Source organism: Nyctereutes procyonoides, unplaced genomic scaffold (assembly GCF_905146905.1).
Source record: "Nyctereutes procyonoides isolate TBG_1078 unplaced genomic scaffold, NYPRO_anot_genome, whole genome shotgun sequence".
Taxonomy (NCBI): domain Eukaryota; kingdom Metazoa; phylum Chordata; class Mammalia; order Carnivora; family Canidae; genus Nyctereutes; species Nyctereutes procyonoides.
In genome coordinates, this window is record NW_026575122.1 from 30,618,542 (window position 1) to 30,634,432 (window position 15,891).

General features: G+C 37.4%; 1 long non-coding RNA gene across 1 annotated transcript in view; it reads left to right on the forward strand.

The window, feature by feature from the left end:
• Positions 1–15,567, forward strand: part of LOC129517027 (uncharacterized) — a 134,470-nt gene extending 118,903 nt beyond the window's left edge. Inside the window, exon 3 of the long non-coding RNA XR_008665923.1 lies at positions 15,510–15,567. This is a non-coding gene — a long non-coding RNA (uncharacterized LOC129517027). The remainder of the gene's footprint in view (positions 1–15,509) is intronic.
• The last annotated feature ends 324 nt before the right edge of the window (positions 15,568–15,891 follow it).

The following is a 15,891-nucleotide window of genomic DNA, read 5'->3' on the forward strand; positions in this document are numbered from 1 at the left end:
AATAAACCGTTATATTTTTTAAAGATTTATTTATTTGAGGGGCAACTGGGTGGTTCATCTGGTTAAGCATCTGCCTTTAGCTCAGGTATTATCCTAGGATCTTGGGATTGAGCCCCACATTGGGCTCCCTGTTCAGCCAGAGTCTGCTTCTCCCTCTCCTTTTGTGCTCTCTCTCTCTCTCTCCTTCTTCTCTCTCTCAAATTAACAAATAAAATCTTTAAAAATTTTATTTACTTGAGAGAATGTGAGAGAGTGAGCATGTGTAGAGGAGGGACAGAAATAGAGGGAGAAAGAGAATCTCAAGCAGATTGAGCAGGGAGCCCAATGTGGGGCTCGATCCCAGGATCCTGAGATCATTACCAGAGTTGAAATCAAGAGTTGAATACTTAAGTGACTGAGCCATCCAGTCTCCCCTAATAATTTTAAGTAATTAAATGTTATTTTAAATAATTTTTAGTCAACTGATAATTTTAACTGGAATATAAATGTCTGTATATTAAAGGAGAATAATAATAGTAGCCAATATTTATTGAACTCTTTCTATGTGGTGGGCACTGTCAAAGCACTTTCCATGTATTATCTCATTGGGAGACAGTACCGCTCAGTGTCTAAGCATCTGGATTCTAGAGATATATAGGGTTTTTTTGTTTTTAATATTGACGTGTTAGGGCAGATTACTTAACCCCTTTGTGTTTAGGTTTGTTATCTATCAGCAAAAGAGATGGTATGTCCCTCATAGGATTGTCTTGAGGACAAAGTAGGCCAAAACACCAGGCTCTCTCCTAATTGCTGGACATTTACATTCAGAAGCAGATTTTTCAAATTATTTTCTTTATTTTTTACCCATGGAGGGCATGGGCATCACACTGGACTGACCCAGTGGAAAGCAAGGAAATCTCAGTTCAGAGTTGAATGTCCTCCAAAAACTAGGCTGGTCAGCTCCCATGATGCCAGTCAGCTAGGCTGGGTTTCAAGTTGTTAGGGCACTACTATGTTCACTCCTGGAAAAATGAAAAAAAAAATATGGGTCACTCTCTGGACTATTGGGCAAGTATTTGCTCCCTAGGGGAGACAGATCTGCTCAGTGGATTAGATCAACCCATGCTTTTTCCATGGGATACTGAAGGCTGGCCAATAGGCCACCCCAGGGTGTCCCTCTGACCTCATGCCCTATGACTGAGGACATTCTTTCTTCTTGGCCCTGGCACCCTTGACGCCCCACCTGCTATTCTCATCTGGTTTAATCTGGTTTAATATGGCTTTTATCATTTTTATCTCCTTAGCATTGCTCAAAATGTCCCTGCAGGACCCTCCCTCATCAACTATTTCTATTTTTAGCAACTAGAAACTTGGATACAAGTGCTGGCTCCTCTTCAGGGAGGTCATCTGCCCAAAGCCTTTCCAGGTGACTGGGGTTTGCCACTGTATTCATATATCACTGCTCTGGATTGTGAAAACAGCTCTTTACAAACTAAATAATCAAAAGCCCCAGACAAATTTGTCTGAATTTGTAAAGGTCTCTGAGAGTGTTTTATATCCTTTTCTTGTATACAGTTATTTAGAAATAAATGGTAAGGAGTTATAATGGCAATGAGATGAAAACTACAATGGTGCTCCCCAGTCTCCTCTGGGAATAATGCTGGTATGGACCTTTAAAATGTGCAAGAGAGGGGTATCTGGGTGGCTCAGTTGGTTGTGTCTGACTCTTGATTTTGGCTCAGGTCATGATCTCAGGGTCCTGGGATGGAACCCCTCCACCTCAGGCAGTCTACTTCCCCTCCTTTTGCAACCCCTCTGGTCATTCTCTTTCTCTGTCTCTTTAAAATAAATAAATATTTTTTTAAAATGTGCAAGAGAAAACCGACTATTCACCAGGGATTAATCTTTAAATAAGAACAGAGTAAGAACTGCATTAGTTAAAGTAAACCCACATTAGCTGACAACTATTGGGTTCCTATATTTACCTTTCCACAATGAATGGCAAGACTTGCCATCACCAAGATAAAGAACTTGGCAGAAGTTTGGGCCATCTCCATCTTTCCCAGGATAGTTGTCATCCTGGCCCCAGTTCCTACTTGGCTGGTGACACAGCATCTGTAATCATGCTATTCACAGCTGGGGTAGGTGGGCCCAGGAGGCATGAGCAAGCACCTGTTCCACTCTGCTTGGCTCTCTCCTTCCCTTTGGTGAAAACATTTTTCAAACTCTGTCTCCATAGAGAAATCTGTTTAAAATAATTTTCTGGCCAACCCCTTTCCCTGTCCTCTTGGTCAAGCATCCATCCAGTCTACGGATTCTTTTTTTCATAAACAAATGCAAACATCCATCTCTATAAAAAGAATATAAAGGACATGAGAATGTAAGTCTATCTTATTGCCTTAGGAACCAAAGAGATTAAAGGAAAGACCCCATTCTTATACTTTACACTGTTGCAAGTTAGGAGCATCCTCAAGATAGTGGCTTTGAAGTAGAACATCTCAGTTCTAGCTCTTCCACTTAGTAGAAGTGCTGTTCAATCACTCTAAGCCTTATTTTCTTTACCACTAAAATGTAAATAATGACAAGCAACTTATGGAATTGTTACGAAGATTTGAGGACCTCATAAAGCATCTAGGAAGTGCCTGGCACATGTAAGCACTCAATATTCCACCTATTATCATACTTACTTTTAAAAACTTCATCTGTGCTCCAAGGTTCTTCCTGAGGGCTTCAAGGAAGGTTGGACTGCCAATATCTCACTGTATCAATAGTATCTCCATTGCTATATATAGTATATAGTAATGCAGCTCCATTTTATCCATGATTATTATTAACTTGCATTTTAGATATGAAAACTGAGCCCAAGAGGTCAAGGAATTCAGTGTTTGTCAGGGTTGGGGCTCAAGTTGATTTCCTCAAATTCTAACTGAACATCAAGCTCAGGGTTCAACATTAAATTATAGTTATCTTTATAGAAAGGCAGATGGATATGTAAAAACAAGAACAACAAAACTTTTACAGAATGTAATGAGCCCTATAAAGATACATAAAAATTGCTCTAATAAATCAGATCAAAGACTTATTAGTTCCAGGGTAATGGAGGGGTGGAGGTGAGAATGGGGTGAAGTTAGGGAGGCTCTGAAGCGTAATTGTTAAGTCCTGTCTAGTGGACTTCTGAAACAAGTACTTATAAACTGGACTGCTTGCAGACACATTTTATGTGTCCTAACGTACTTAAAATTATTTTGAATTGGTTGCCAACATTTAAAAACATGAGATTTCACATAAAAATAGAAATTCCTGGCTTCTCTTGGAAAATCAGATCTATTAACATGATTATTCATTGTTCCACTTGATGTCAATTGGCTGTCCACTTTAGCCAAGGCTGACCTCCAATGTTGTCCCTACTGGGTCTCTTCTTGACCTTTGTCAAGGGTCAAGAAATAGAAAAGATAAGATTTTCATAGGCATATCAACAACCAAGGATAAAAATTTAAAGTGCTAGAGGGGTAATGAAACTCTTTGTTTACTTATGTAAAATAAAATATTTAAGACATCTACTATTTATTGACTAAGCATATCCTTTACCATTTTTTTTTATCCTTTACTATTTAGATTTCAAGTATACTTTAGTTCAGTAGTAAAGTAGGAACTCTAAGGGCTTGCATGCCACCATGTTTTGCTGATTACTATTAGAGATACATTAATAAAAATTAGTTAACTTATTTATAATTCTTTTTTAAATCAAATTCCCATATCTGGACATATGATTTAAAACAGATGATTGCAAGCATTTTTGTCCATGACCTACAGTATGAAATACATTTTTCATCATACATACATGCATATACATTTATCCCATCCGTGGGTGGACACTTGAGTTGCTTCTACCTTTTGGCTATTGTGAAAAATGCTACTATGGATACGGATGTACAAACATCTATCCAAGTCCCTGCTTTCAATTCTTTTGAGTACATACTCAGAAGTGGCATTGCTGGATTATGCAGTAAGTCTATTTTTAATATTTTGAGGAAGACAATGATTTTTATTAGGATGATTTTTAGATTACAGCTACTATGAAATAATGAACTGCATTAGAATGTTTATCTGCATTTCCATCACTTTCCAGTATGCTGGCAAGTTTGCAAATAAGAATTCTCAAAGAAATTTTGTTATTGTGGTTCTGAGGAGAACAAGACTCCAGTGGTAGCATCAGAATAGAACTAACCTCTGGGGACAACCTGCCACTGAATAATGAATCAATAACATTCATTAAGAAAACTTTATATGGTGATCAAGGAATTGCCTCTGCTGTCTGTGTTAAGATGTATACTTATTAATCTAGTTTGTTTTGTCAAGCATCATGACTATAAAACCTCAAAAACTGATGCTTTTTTCCATATGCTCTAAGCAGCCTAGTGAGATTGCAAGGAATGAAGAAAAGTCCTAAATTCCAGTCAATGCCATCAATATTTACATTAAACAAAATAGGAACTCCAAATAAAACCCAAAACCCTAACTTCTTTTTCTAAAAGTTACATATGCAATACAGGTTCATTGTAAGATAATAATAAAAAATAGACATATAAAAAAGTAGAAATGGGTGGCACAGTTGGTTAAGTGTCCAACTCTTGGTTTTGGCTCAGGCCATGATCTCAGGGTCATGAGGTATAGCCCCTGATTGGCTCTGCGCTCAATGGGGAGTCTGCATGAGAATTTCTCTCCCTTTCCCTCTGCCCCTCCCGCTTGTGCTCTCTTTCTAGAATAAATAAATAAATCTTAAACAACAACAACAACAACAAAACCATAGAAACAGAAACCATCTATAATCCCACTGACTTTTTGTTAAATTCTTTCAGATTATTTTCTGGACATAAATGTATTTTGTGTACATTTTAATTATCAAACAAGTCATGTTATAATTTATTGTTTTGTGACTTATTTTTCCCAATTAGTATATTGTACAGATGTTTTTGTGCCATATCTTTTTTCATGAAATAATGTTTATAATTGAAAATATCAGTTTTAGGGGCACCTGGGTGGCTCAGTTAGCTAGGCATATGCCTTCAACTTAGGTCATGATCCCAGGGTCCTGGGATTGAGCCCCATGTTGGGCTCACTGCTCAGCGGGAACCTGCTTCTCCCTCTCCCTCTGCAGCTCCCCCTGCTTGTGCTCTCTTGCTCTCTCTCTGTCAAATAAAGAAATAAAATCTTTAAAAATATATCAGTTTTATAGATATCACTTGATTTGTTCAATGTATTATTGGACTTTTCTTTGAAATTTTATTTTGCTAATATAGTAATGAATATTTTTTCATAGGTTAATTTTTAAGTTCATCTTGATTTTTATGGATGAATCTTAAAAATAATATAGCTTCTGTAAGTGGTATGCATAGATTAGTATTTCTTCAAAAAGAAAGTATTTACATATTTTTCAATATTAAAAGTAATACAAATTGATTATTATAGGTTCAAAGAGTATTAAATAAAATAGTTAAAATTGCTCTTTTCCCTCAAGATAATTGTGTTAACAATTTAGTGAGCATTTTTTTTAGACTTTCAATGCATGTATACAAATGTATGTATTTATTAAAAAAAAAATCCGACTCTACATTTGAGTTTGTTAACCTTATTTTTTCACTTAGAAGGTACTGGATTTTTTTCTATGACATTAAGTATTCTTTTACAGTAGTTTTTGATGGTTTCAAACTATTGCATTGGTGTGGAAAAACTTTTCCTCTGCTCTCCTTGGACCAGGGTTTGGAGTCTATGAATTAAATTGACAAAAGATGGATTAGTAAGAGAAAAAAAGATTTTTTTTTATTCATCTATGTACATGGGAATTCACAGAAAAATGTGACCCAAGGAGATGGTTAGAATTTGGGGCTTATATCCATCATCATAGGGCAGAAAATGAGGAAAAGGGAAAGAAATGACTTTTAGAGAAGATAAATGGGCCCTTGGAAGAACAGATTGATATGACAGGTTATCAACAATGTCTGTTTAGGTGATTTCTTATCCTGGTGCTGATCTCCAGCTATAGGAGGGCACTTAGCACAGTTTTAATTCTTTTGGGATGTTTCGCTTTTATGCAGAGGGGGAGAGTTCAGAAAAGAAAACTCTTCACAATGATATGTTCTGAATCCTTTCATCATATTTGTATCATCCAAATCAGTCCAAGTTTCTGCAGCTTCTGCTGAGGGAATGGGCCCATAGTCCCTGGGAACAGGGTGGGGCTTCCCTCTTCTGCTGTTCCTGCCCTCCCAGGCTCCAGCTAATTGGAGTAAGACCAGGTACTTGACTATGGGCCATCACTATGTTATGAGGGGGGCCTGCTGCAAAATCTTTGCCCTGGCAGAGAGGAGCTGGACCAAAGATGATCTCATTATTGGGTTTGAGTTGAGATACAAGTAGAAAGTTAAAATATTTGCAGCTTAAATATGCATAAAGAAGAGCTACAAGGGAGAGTAGTTGCCTTGAAAGTCTTAAATAGGTCAGGTAACATTATAGGAAAGCAGGATAGGCTGCTGGGTTGATCCAAATAGGTAGAATAAAGAGTTGTGTTTTAGTGTAAAGACTGGAGTGAGATAGGAATTTGAATTTTGATACTTCCACTTAAATGGTTTGTGACTTGCACCAATTAACCTTCTGACCCATAGTTTCCTTATCAGTAACATGTGTGAATAATAATATTTGTTATTGAGTTGTAGGAAGAATTTATTGAGATAATATAGGCAAGGTTCTTAGCAGTCTCTGACACAGAGAAGAGCTAAATAAATGGTCATTATTATAGTGATATCTTCCCAAATGTGCCTTATATTTGATATTTTTCCTGTGCTGTATTTTTTCCTCTACTAATGAGTTTTTGGCATTTAATATATCAATTTATGGATATGTAATTAATGATTGTTATGTTCCAGGAAGTTTTCTTTTTTTTTTTTAATTTTTTTAATTTATTTATGATAGTCCCACAGAGAGAGAGAGAGAGAGAGAGAGAGAGAGAGAGAGAGGCAGAGACACGGGCAGAGGGAGAAGCAGGCTCCATGCACCGGGAGCCCGACGTGGGATTCGATCCCGGGTCTTCAGGATCGCGCCCTGGGCCAAAGGCAGGCGCCAAACTGCTGCGCCACCCAGGGATCCCCCAGGAAGTTTTCATGTTGAAGTCTGGATTTTTTTTTTATTGACCAAAATTCTTAAATAACCAAATACATTTTCTACTCTACAACTTTCACCTTTAAAGATAAAAGGAATATTCTGCAAAGACTGCTCATTTGATTTGGGCCTTATAAAATTTGAATTTTCTTTTCTATAATCCTTTGGAATCTTGAACTTATGCATTAAAAGGAATATTAGCAATGAAATACCAGTTGACAACTGGGTAGACTGCATACATCCTCATAGGATTTGAATTTCATACCCCCTTTTTTTTAGAAAGGAAGAACCTAGAATTTTTCCGTGTCAGAATGGTATATGGGGGTGGGGCTGGGTAGATTCAATTTTTAGTCAAGTCAACTTTCTGCCTCTTCCCATCCCCTCCCTACTAGATAATTAGAGACTACGTGGCATGTATAAATAGCTCCGGCTGAGAACATCCTCATATCTTTGCCCCTCTCATCACTAAGCAGGGCCCCATAACTGATGTTGCAATTAGAGTGCTGATTTAGCTCTGAGAGACGCATTGCAAATGATCCACCAAGGAGGATGGTATTTATATCACTACTGAGTGATGAGGACTTTGTCAACTGTGCCTTTGGCAGATTATCCGATGGCACGCCCCTAGGTTAATCTACTTCTCATTATAACTGATGATCCATGGTGATGTGTTTTCAGAACCACTCATCTTACACAGGATGCCATGATGTGGAACAGACCTACGTAAATAGAAATAATTAAGGAAATACTCAATCCAAAGTATAGAGATCAACAGAAGAGCTGTAGGGGTCGAGACATTTAGTGACTTACTGGAGCACATTTGGTATCATTTGTGCCAACAGGAATTTACACTTCTGTGTTTAGGATTTAATTGTCTATTTTGACATAAGAGAAAGGAAATGAAAACAGATTGACTACTTATGTTTATCATAGAAAGGTCAGGCAATTTGAAGTTTGTATTTTTTTTTCCTTAGAGGCTATGTGTGCTTCAAAACCACAACATATCTCAGGTCAAATAAATAATACAGAATCAGAAATTCTAGAATTATTTAAGAGTTAAAAGCCTGTGATTATCTATCTATCTATCTATCTATCTATCTATCTATCTATCTATCTATCATCATTTGTCTTCCTCTCCTCTGTGTAAGATGAATTAATGGAAACACAAATATGGAGTTGGGCTCATTGTCTTCCTAACTCTTCCGTAATAGCTAGAGGGTGGGATGTTACAGTGTATTCGAGGAAAGTTTCACCTTTGCTCTCTTGCTTGATATGGATAATTGATAATTATAATCCTTTGTGAAGAGCTTTGAAAACAGAGTTTCATCCCCATCCTGATCCACCAGCAATCCCAAAGAGATTACCACCTCTGAGCCTTTCCCACCTAAAAATCTTACTATTAATCAAATGTACACTAGGAGTCTAAATGATGTTGCAAGGGGGAAAATCATTGCTCAGTACATACTGAATCTCCCTGAAGGGCAGCAAGGAACTCCTCTTCTCCTTCTTCCATGGTCTCCTTCTCACAGGACCAACCTCTTTTTCACCTTTGATTTTGGCTCAAGTGCTAAGCTAGTCAGATGGGTCCTATTGGAGCTGGGGAGAAGGAAAGTAGGTTGGGGGAGTCCTTGCTTTAAGAGAAAGGGAAGCTTAACTATTAAATGTTGAGGTGTTGAATGGTTTTTATTGATTTTAGGGGGGGATCTCTCTATCTCCTGGATCTGAATGCCTGTTTCCCTTCCCAGATTAGGAAAGTTTTCAGCCATGATTTGTTCAAATACATATTCTGGCCCTCTGGCCCTTTCGGCGCCCTCAGGAACCCCAATTAAACGTAGGTTTTTCTTCCTCAGGCTGTCATTTATTTCCCTTAATCTATCTTCATGGTCTTTTAATTGTTTGTCTCTTTTTTCCTCAGTTTCCCTCTTTGCCATCAACTTGTCTTCTATGTCACTCTCTTGTTCTTCCACCTCATTAACCCTCATCATTAGGACTTCTAGTTTGGATTGCATCTCATTCAATTGATTTTTAATTTCTGCCTGATTGGATCTAAATTCTGCAGTCATGAAGTCTCTTGAGTCCTTTACGCTTTTTTTCTAGAGCCACCAGTAGCTTTATAATAGTGCTTCTGAATTGGTTTTCTGACATTGAATTGTAATCCAGATTTTGTAACTCTGTGGGAGAGAGGATTGTTTCTGATTCTTTCTTTTGAGGTGAGGTTTTCCTTCAAGTCATTTTGCTCAGTGCAGAGTGGCCAAAAACAAGTTGTATTGGGAAAAGGAGAAAAAGAGAGGAAAAAAAGAAGGAAAGAAAAGAGAAAAAGAAAAAAGAAAAAAGGAAGAGAAAAAAAGAGAAGAAAAAGAAAGAAAAAGAAAGGGGAAAAAAGGGTGGGGGAAGCAAACAGAAATCAAGAAGCAAAACAAAACAAAAAACAAAAACAAAAACAAAACAAAACAAAACACGGGGGAGTTATCTTCTGATTCTGTATACTTTAAGTCCCTTGACTTCCCCTGGAACTTGTCTGTCTAGTTGGTCTTCTGGGGGAGGGGCCTGTTGTGCTGATTTTCAGGTGTTAGCACTTGGGGCAGAGCAGCCCCCTGCCTGGTGCAGGGCTCAGTGGGAGTTGTTTACCCTGTGAGGCCCCAGGAGGAACAACCACAGTGGCGGTGGCCAGCTCTGGAGCCCTGGATTCAGGTCCCGCAGTAACTACAGAGCTCTCCATCTGCAGGAGCCTGGTTGTTCTGTATTTTGGCAAATTGAACACCAATAAAAAATAAATTTATTATAAAAAAAAATAAGAGAAAGGGAAGAATGAAAATGGTACCTCCTGGTTCAATCTCTAAGTGAAATAGGTACCAAAGTAACTCTTTCCTTACTGGTTTTGGCCCATTTTTAGAAAACATTTGTGTTATTTTGTGTCTTTCTTCCCCCTTACCATAGGCCCTCAGTATTGTTCTAGCTTGTATGGAATAGAATGAACAGAGTGAAAAATCTCCAGGTTATGATACAATCAAGGCCTTCCCTGTCTTCTTCCATAAACATCTGCCTCCCTTGTGACTAGCAGCTATGGGCTACTCAATTCTCATCTCAGAAATATCAGATGTAATCCCCTGAGAGGATAAAAAAGTAAGCAGGAAATTCATATGATTTAGGAGTTGTATCTAGAATATATAAAGAACTCTCAAAACTCAAAATAAGGAAAAAAACCCACAATTTAAAAAAAATGGACAAATGGCTTGGAAAGAAACTTTAAGAATGTACAAATGCCCAATAAGCACATGAAAAGATGCTTTACATAATTGGAGAAATGCAAATTAAAACCACAATGAGATGCTATACATACAAAAGATAGTTAAAAATAAAGTAAAATTAAATAAAATATGACAATAACCACATGCTGATGAGGGTACAGAGCAACTGGAACTCTCATCTGTTGTTGATGGGAATGCAAAATGAAAACAGTTTGGCAGTTTCCTATAAAGTTGAAATGCACTTATCATATGACCCAGTAATCCTACTTTTAGATGTTTACCCAAGTACATTGAAAACTTATGTTCATACAAAAACCTACATACAAATGTATATAGCAGTTTTATTCATAAGCACTGAAAACTGGAAAGAACCCCAAGGTCCTTCAACTGGTGGATGGATAAACAAACTATAGCCCATCCAAACAATGGAACCACTGAACAATAAAGGAACTCACTTCTGATGCATGCCAGCAATATGGATGAATCTCAAATGCATCATGCTGAGTAAGAGAATCAAGATTCAGACAGGTAAAATTATACCATCTGATTTTATTTATATGACTTTCCAGAAAAAGCAAATCTATAGGGGCAGAAAACAGAAAATGGAGACAACAAAGGGACATAAGGGAACTTTCTGAGATAATTGAAATGCTGTATGTCTTCATGGTGGTGGTTACACAGTTGTACATATTTGTAAAACCTCATAAGACAGTACAGTAAAAAGGGTAAGCTTTTACATCTCAATAATTTAAAAAAAAGAATGACTATTGATAACATAAAAGACAAAGATAAAAGTGATCATGGCGCTTTGTCCTGTAAGAAGATGAACAGAATTAGACAAACCTCTGGCGATATTAACCAGGGTGCCAAAAGGACCAGGAGATTACATGGGACATATGGGATAACAGGTCCATACAAGGCAGCCTCTCTTGTCCCTCTGAGGTTGAGGACTGTGGAGGAAGGGACAATGAGTAAAAGTTGGGAAAATAATAGCTATGAGGAAAAGTTAAAGGAGCCGAGAGCTTAGTTTCTTTGGCAACAGGACCAGAAGGGTGATTTGATTTTCCAAGGGTCTTTGAGTTTCCAAGCCTCTTTGACAGATTAATTACAGTGCTATTTAGCAGGAGTGAATAGTTGTAATGATCTTTAGCAAATTATAATGGGATTTTATTTGTAATATTACCTAAAACTAACAATTTATTGTGCTTACTATATACCAGATGCTATTTTTATCTTCTTCATATTTGTTTGTTTATTTATTTATTTATTTATTTATTTATTTATTTATTTATTATTTTTTAAAGATTTTACTTACTTATTCATGAGAGGAAGAAGCAGGCTCCATGCAGGGAGCCGGATGTGGGACTGGATCCTGGGTCTCCAGGATCACACCCCGGGCTGAAGGTGGCTCTAAACTGCTGAGCCAGCCGGGTTTGCCCTCTTATTCATATTAATTGACTCATTTATATACCTCATCAGTTCTATGAAGGGAAGTATTCTTTATTGTCCCCATTTTATTTATTTTTATTTTTTTAAAGATTTTTATTTATTTATTCATGGCAATACACAGAGAGGAGAAAGAGAGAGAGAGAGGCAGAGACACAGGCAGAGGAAGAAGCAGGCTCCATGTAGGGAGCCTGACGTGGGACTTGATCCCGGTTCTCCAGGATCATGCCCTGGGCTGTAGGCGACGCTAAACCGCTGAGCCATTGGGGCTGCCTTGTCCCCATGTTATAGATGTAGATGCTGAAGAACAGGAGAAGAAGTTGCCTTGTATCTCCTTGTTGAAACAAAATGATGCTTTTTGCTGATTTCTCTTTCTTGTGTGTTCTTTTTCTTTTAACAGGATCCTTGCATTTATGTTGTCTTTTATTCTTGACAGGGTACTTTCAAAAGTCATATTTTATTTGCAACCAGAGGAATTTTGGTGTGAAGTAGTAGTTATTTGTATGTGTGATTAGTGTTCCATGACAATAGTTTCTAGAAAGTTCTAGGAAGAATTAAATGCTGCTGTTCTGAATTCCATATCCTAGTTTTTATTTTCTATGCCTGTTATAAAACTTCCACTCTTCTTTTTTGATTCCTACTTATCCTTCAAGGCCTAGGGAAAGGCCCCAGGTCTCCATTCAGTGACATTTATGAAGTGCCTACCTCCATGATGGGCATTGGCTTTTCTTCCCTGACCCCTGAGGGAGTATGCTACCACCTTTCTTCATAGTGAGAGTACAAAGATGAATGAACCCTGCTTCTGGGGAGGTCACTGTCTAGTTGGAGAGTGGACAGATGCATGGTCTACTCCATATCACAGTATGATAACTGCAAAATGGAGGCAGTGAATGAGTCTGAGGATACACATATTCTCCTGAAATAGGAAAAGCAAGGAAGAATAGAGTAAAAGATGAGATACAGGAAAGAAGACGAAAAATAACCATCTGCCAAGAATAAGAGGATCAGGGGTAGAGTTGGGGGCCTGAGGAAATAAGGGAGTTTTGGAATCATTACCTTGGGGAATACGAAAGGAGTCAACTCAGAATTAGTTAAAGCCGTCATTCTCAACCTGGTGCACAACAGAATCACCCATATTAAAACAAAACAAAACAAAAAACAAAACCAATGCTTGCTTCCTATCCCAGAATTTCTGATTCAGTTGATCTTGTTGATGGGGTTCAGTCATTGATGTTTTAAGAAAGCTCCCCAGTGATTATAAATATGAGCTGGGATTGAGAAACCCAGAAAATATTGCTGAATAGTGCTGAGGGACTCATGCCCATCCTGTTTAAGTCCATTTGTTACTATTACTTACTCTCATATGCATTTAATTGTTCATTCAAAAAAATTTGTTGAGGACCCAGTATGTGTCTGGTATCTCACTAGACAGAGAAAAAGTCATCTTAGTGCTTCAGATAATATTTTCCCTGCTGTTTTGACATTCACATAGTGAATTAAATCCTTTTAAAAAATGTAACAGAAGAGCAGCACCTGAGTGGCTCAGTCAAGTTATGCATCCAACTCTTGATTTTGGCTCAGGTCATGGTCTCAGGGTTGTGAGATCAAGTTCCATGTTAGGCTTCATGCTAAGCCTGGAGCCTGCTTAAGATTCTCTCTCTCCCTCTGCCCCTCCCCCACTCATACCCATTCTCTCTCTCTCCGTCTCTCAAAAAAATGTAATAGAAGATATTTGAACACTTACTATATATTATTGAAACTTTACAATGCCTACATGTGATAGGTTCTCTCCTTGTTATGCCCCATGTTTTATAAATTAAGGAAATGAGCCACAGAAAAGTGAAGTAACTTGCCCAAGGTTCACAGCTAGTAGCTGGCAAAGCTGAGAGGCTCTAGAATTGGGTCCTTAACCACAAAGCAGTACTACCTCCCTGCTATACCTGTCGTCATGCTGAGTTCAAGCCAGGGCTTCATAAATATATATCTTGAACCCTCAGAAATGCTGAAAATATTGTAAGCCGATGTCCTTAAAGTGATGGAGATCTAGTGATGCTACATCTTGTTGCAGGTGAGGCTAAGAAATGCAGTCTGACTATGTGTACAAAGGGAAAAGAAAAAAGGATAAGTGAACATCTAGGCAGTCTTTGATACGTTCTCCCCTGATGAAATAGAAGTTTTATATTTAATGTAGTCAAGTGTGTCACTTTTTTTCTTTTAAGTTATATACATACTGACTTATTTAAAAAATACTTCTTTATCATAAGGGCATAAAGATATTATGCTATCTAATTTTCTAAAAGATTTCAAGTTTTGACTTACATGTTTAAATCTATAATCTACTTGTCATCAATTTTGGTGTATGGTATGAGGTAAAGATTACATTTCTTCTTTTTATGTCTGGTGTTCTGGAGTTTCATGATGCTGTGTTTTGGTCTAGCTTTTTTCCTTTGTGCTAATTTCTCTCGATCTGAAAGTTTATGTTCTTTGAGCTCTAGGAAAATTTCTTGAGTTCATTTTTTAAAATAATTTTATGCTCTCTGCTTTTTCTTTCTGGGATCCCTATCAGATATTTGACCTGGATTGATCTTTTATGTATTTTGTCCTTTCTTTTTACTAACCATCTTTACCTTTTATTTTACATTTTGTTGTATGGATGTTTAATTATCATCATTAATTTAATAGTAGTCATTATCATTTCACCTGGTATGTTCTCAGACCAACGTTGACAAAAACCATTAAAAAAAAAATTGATGTCACCATTTTGGCTGATGGTGACAACAAGATTGCAAGCCAACAGGTGTTCTGACAGACATGACTCTTGCCTCACTGGAAAAACTTCATACCAGAACCTGGAAAACCCAGTCTGTATAATTTTAAGTCTAATGTTCATGTGCTCATGAAACTTTGCCAGAATTCTCTTCCATGCAGAGCGGAGAGAGAATATTCCAGAGGAGGCAGCATAAACTGAGCAGAGGAGGCTGGCGAACATAATGACACTGAGGCTTCACTGCTGCCGTCAATCAATCATTCATTCTTTCCTTCACTCTTTGGATATTTACAAGCCTCGTGTGCTGTGGGATTTAAGATTATAGATGTCTTTGCTGGTTAAGGGAATTCCAATGTAATGTAATAGAAGATATTTGAAAAATATCAGGGAAATGAGGTTAGAGGAGACAGACTCTATGCTTCAGCTATTGGAGTAGGGGGAGAAGGATTGACATATATATATATATATATATATATATATATATATATATGAAGATTTTTCTTTATTTTCTAACTATTCTATTGAATTTTCAATTTTAGCAATTCTATTTTTAATTTTACAAGAACCCTTTCTTGTTCTCTGTTCTTTTTTTTTTTCATAGCATTTTGATGCTCTTTTATGGATGCAATTATCTTCCTTAATCTTTCAGAAGATTAGAGTCCTCCTCAGTTTCCTATCTTTTATTTATTCCGAGATGCCATTATCCCTTTGTTTTTCCTGGCATCTCTCTATTTTTAAAGGTCTCTCTATTATTAAAATAGAGAGTGGGGAATGCTTCTGACCTGGGTGAGGCTTACTGCCTGATGGTAGTTGTTTTAGGTAGGGTGATTGGCAGGGAGTTGTCTCAAATGCTGGGAAACTTCCAAATGCCATTCTGTGGAGGTCTTTTTTCTGGATCCATTCATTTTTTTTTCCAGATAAGAAACTTCCTAATTCCTGTCTGGAGGAAAAAGGGCCTGGCTACCAGGAAACTAACTGGTCAGGTATGTTTGGGTATATAACACTCATTGATTAAGTATTCCAAATCAATCCCACCCTTTGCAGTAATAATAATAGAAATGGCAAACTCAACTATAGCTTACTCTATGTCAGGTACTAATCTAATTGCTTTACACTGTTAATTGCTATAGTAATTTAATTTTCCCAACAAAGCTATGAGGTTACAGAAGAGGAAACTGAGGCATAGGGAAATTAAGTAACTTGCCTGAGATCACAGAGGTATTAAGTTGTAAAGCCAGGATTTGAACCCAGGTTCTTTGATGGATAACAAAGTCTATGCCATGCTACCTCAATAGGTAT